This window comes from Arachis duranensis, chromosome 3 (assembly GCF_000817695.3).
Source record: "Arachis duranensis cultivar V14167 chromosome 3, aradu.V14167.gnm2.J7QH, whole genome shotgun sequence".
NCBI lineage: Eukaryota > Viridiplantae > Streptophyta > Magnoliopsida > Fabales > Fabaceae > Arachis > Arachis duranensis.
Window position 1 is genome coordinate 114,458,530 of NC_029774.3, and position 4,916 is coordinate 114,463,445.

At 33.6% G+C, this 4,916-nt stretch overlaps 1 long non-coding RNA gene across 2 annotated transcripts; it reads left to right on the forward strand.

The window, feature by feature from the left end:
• The first annotated feature begins 1,746 nt into the window (after positions 1 to 1,746).
• Positions 1,747 to 4,214, forward strand: LOC107480336 (uncharacterized). 2 transcript variants are annotated; one of them, XR_008007327.1, is made up of 3 exons: positions 1,747 to 2,220; positions 2,915 to 3,077; positions 3,980 to 4,214. It is a non-coding gene; the product is annotated as an uncharacterized LOC107480336 (long non-coding RNA). The 2 variants fall into 2 exon arrangements; XR_002372839.2 differs by having other exon boundaries at positions 2,973 to 3,077.
• Positions 4,215 to 4,916: the final 702 nt, after the last annotated feature.

The window sequence follows — 4,916 nt, forward strand, 5'->3', positions numbered from 1 at the left end:
AAGCAAAATAGGGAAAGGACAGGGTTAGCGCTAGGGCTAGGGCTAGGGCTAGGGCTAGGGCTAGGGCTAGGGATATAGATAATGAAATCGGAACAGAATCACAATGGAAGGATTAGGGTTAGGGATGAGAAGGAGGCGAAGGCCTACCTGAACTAACGGAGATGAGAAGAGACGATGACAAACCTCCAGCGAGGAGAGAAGAAGCAGCGACGAGAGCGGCGGCGGAGGGAGCTCGTAAGACAAGAGCGGTGACGAAGGGAGCAAACGCGATGAGAGCGGTGGTGGAGGGAGCTCGTGCGATGCGAGCGGTGGCGGTGGCGGTGGCGGTGGCGGCGACAGCAGAGGACGTCACATCTTCAATGGAGAGAGAGAAGCCATGGGAGTAATCCAAGGAAAACGTTAAAAAAGTGAAATGAGGAATTGAGTGTAACGTTAACCAATTCTTTATTTTAATATTTCCGAGGGAATATTTTAAATTACAAATAGATTTTTTGTCTGTAATAATTTTATAAAATCACAATATTCTGTTTATTTAATTATAGATGGATTTTTTGTCTGTAATCATTTTCCATGAAAATAAATTAATTTTTCTGATAGAATTATCGACAGATTCTCTTTTCTATCTGTAATTTATGCTAATTCATTTTTTTTGTTTTCCGACAAAAAATCCCTCTAAAATTCTGTCTGTATTTCCGTAAGATAAAATCTGTCGAAAATATCCGTCTGTAATAACTAATTTTCTAGTAGTGATTTATGTTCTCATACAATTTAAAATAATTAATCAAATTATCCACAAATTAAACTCTATTAATTTAATTATTAACATTATTTAATTAATTTATTATCACACTAACAATAAATAAAAACTACCAAAAATTTCAAATCAGGTGTTATCAATAATTTTAACTAACAAACTAAATTCCAATTATGCATTCTATCACTACAACAAATATGGACTTTAACAACGCCAAAATCTACAACGCCTTAAAACCGTTTTCTTAAATAGTTTTAGACAATGATTTTTTGCAGTGTTACTATTAAAGTTCAGTTTTCATTATTTTATAGCAACAAAATAAAACTGTTCTCTTTGACGATTTTAAAGAATGGTTTTATAGCCGTTACTAAAATTTGATTTTAAGCAACAATTTTTTAATGTTGTTTAAATAATTATACAAAAGATACGCTTAAAAATCGTTGCCAAAGCTGCTACACTTTAAAATCGTTCCTTTAGATGATTTTAGATAACAGTTTTTATAATATTGCTGTTGAAGTTAATTTTTCATTAAATTATAGTAATAAAATAAAACCGTCCTTTTTGACTATTTTAAAGAACGATTTTATAACCATTACAATAAATTTTTTATTAAGCAATAATTTTCTAATATTTAAATAATTAAAATAAATAATTATAAAATAATAAAAATCTTATATAATTTGATTTAAATAATTGATATTTTTGTAATTTAATCATTTAAGTTTTATGAATAAAAAAAATTAATTATATCATCTTATAATTTTAAATTAAAAATTCATTGAAAGCTAATTAGTAAACTAATACAATAAATAATATTTTTTAAAAAATATTAAAATTTAAATTAATACTCTATATCCTAATTGTATTAAAATTATCCTACTCTAATTAATTCAAAAGTTTCCAAATCAAATCCTAACCAACTCTAGTCACCAAAAAAAAAATCCTAACTAACTCTAATTTTTATCTAACCCTAATTCTATTACACACACAACCTACAACCCTCAGATGCCGCCCCCCAAACCCCCCGCCCCTCTTCTCACATAACACACAACACACCACACACATACCACACACATATACAGAAATGACGAAGAGAGGAAGAGAGGGAGCCGCCGTCACGTCGTCACCGTTCAGCCCACGCCGCCGCCGTGTTGCCACCGAGCCGCCGGTCACGAAGGGAAGAGAGACAGAGGCGCGCAGAGTTCATGAGGGGAGAGAGAGAGAGGCCGAACGCGAGGAGGGAGGGAACCCTCGCCGTCGCTGTTCGTGGAGTCCGCGCCAGTACCGTCGTCGCCGTCGCCGTCGCAGAGGAGAATCCCTGTATCCGTGAGCTGCCGCCATTGAAGCTTTTACTTCTGCTTTGCTGCTTCTGCTGTCACGCCGTTGTCCCTCTGGACGTCGCTGCTTCTGAATCTTGCCCTATCACTGGTTCTCTGCCTCCTCATTGTGGCTCAACCTCTGTTTAGGTAACTCAAGTGTCTCTTGTTCTGTGAGTTTAATTGATTTGGTTTCTGTTTTGATTTGAATATTGATTTGGTATAATGCTACATGTTTTGGTCAATGCCTGTCACTGGTTTCTATTCTGATAGTTGCTGCTATTTTTTGCATTTAATTTGTTATTGATTCAGTAATTTATTGCTATTCTGTTTTTGGTTTTGATTCACTTCTGTGCTGTTATTTAGTGTTTACTGTTTAGTGTTTGCATTCTGATTTTTTTATAATTTCTAATTTGTTCTTGATTTTTGGTTGGGCTACTTTCTGCAATTTTTCATACATAAATTATGGTTAGGTGGATATCAGAGCAGCAACTGCAATTTACTTGGTTGTTATACTTTTACGCGCCTCCACCTGCTCTATCAACTTGTTATAACTGTTCCTTGATCATTGATACTATGCTTTGATTTTTAGGCCAGTATTAAATCATATATATATGGAGAATATATTTTTGGCGTCTGAATTCTGGTATCTAGTATCATTTTAGTGGCCCTATTAATGACAACTCTTCATGTTGGTTTCATAAGTAGAAAACTTAATTTGGCTTCCTTGATATGGCTGACAAACTCATTTCAGCACAAGATGGGAGCAGAATTTTAATTTGCAGTTTATTTAGGGATACCAGCTACTTATTTTCATTGCTACTTCATTGTTTCTCTTCTACAGGTGTAATTCTTGACTTTTTTTTTTTTATTTTCTTACTGCAAACTTGTTTTCAAAGCAGACAACCTTGGTTGGGAAATATTGTCAATTGCAGTGCCTTCTGCTATGGCTTTGACAGCTGATCCTATTGCTTCACTGGCTGACACAACATTCATTGGCCGAATAGGTATATGTTCCACCATTAACTCCAAGTTTGCTAAGTGTCTCAGCAGAAAATATAAAAAAGGAGATAGCTAGAGATAAGACAAAATGGTCATGTCTCTATTTATATCCATGTATCTGTCTCTTTCTTCAAACAAGTTTGTGTCTGTCAATATTTTTGTGTTTCTGTCATAAGATAGCATAATTTATAACAACTTTAGCATAATTTCTGTCAATATGTTTGTGTTTTTATTTGGAAGATCCCTACTAATATCTTGAAATATGTTCAAAAACACTCATCAAGTTAATTGAGACATGTCTCGAAGGTTTAATTTATAATTTCATTGGTTAAGAGTAGATGTGCTTGTGCTTGTGCAGTTGTGGGTTGCTCTCACTGCAACTTCATGAAACTTTGTACCCACTTGCCATGACATGTCAATAAAAAACAACTTGCTTTTTTCTTTTTCTGTGCTTCGATTTTCTTGCAGGAGCATATTCACACACTATATATACATATCAGAGATATATTTGTATTGAATAGAATGATACACTTGTCCCACCCAATTATTTGGTCTGGAAAATTGTCGTGCACATCATGTGCTTGTGTAATTGTGAAACTGTTGAAACTTGTATCAGCTTACTATATATATAATAATAAGTGACACAAAGGCTGCATTATATTCATAGGAAGAAAGAAATAATGAGTGATTCTGCAGTTTTAGAGTGGCTTAGGCCCTATGTTGAAGCCAAAGCCTGGGACTTTGTGGTTGTTTGGAAATATGGGGATGACCCTACTAGCTTGTGGTTCTGCTCTTGTTTGTATATTTGTCATTCATTTTGTGCAATTAAGTTTAGGTTTTTGAGGTATCTATAATACTCTGATCGTACTTTTCTTTTCTTTTTTTCCCCTGGGTTTGTGTTGTGCAGGTTCATTGAGTGGTTGGGTTGTTGCTGTAGTAGGAGCTGTCGTGAAAGCATTGAGGATGCAAAGAAGCTCAAATCTCTTTTGTTTATGATTAGATAATGTTATGACTTAGACTTTTATTATGTGATTTAAAGTATCTTAGTTTATTTGAATTCTAAAATCTTTTTTTATAGGTCACAAATATGTATGAATCTTATAGAATACGTTATAAATCAAATGTTCAATTAGTTTTCTTTAGTGATTTGATTCAAATAGTTGGAATATTAATCTATTGACACTAAAAATTAGTTGGAATATTAATTTCAATGCAATATGAAAAAACTATTGTAAATAAAGAAATATATAATTAGAAAATACTGGTGTCAAAAGTTGCCAAAGACAATGGTGTTAAAATCGTTGTTTAAGGTAGTTACAAAATGGCAATGGTATTAAAACCGTTGCAAAAAAAAAAAAAAAAACACAAAAGACAATGCTTTTAAACTGTTATCTTTATGAATAACAAAATTACAACAGTTTAAAATTGTTGCTTATCCAGTTATGGTTTTAAACCGCTACGTCGTGCAAGAGAACAGTTCTAAACTGTTGTCTATCCAGTAACGATTTTAAACTGTTCTTTAAAATTTGTTGTCAAAACTGTTGTCTATGCTAGTAACTAAGGCAACGGTCGTCGTTGCCTTAGATAAAAAACCGTTGCCTATGAGCATTAGTAACGGCCGTATATATCACCCGCATATATCACAGGTCAAAAATCGTTGCCAAAGCGTTGTCTAAAGTTTTAGCAACGGTTTTTCTATCTATGGCAACGGTTTTCGACTGTTGCGAAAACCCTTATTTGTTGTAGTGTACTAATAAATATAATTAATAAATCTATAAAATAAATGTAATTATGTCATAACAAATATAATACTAATTTTTATTCACACACCCAAGATAATGATG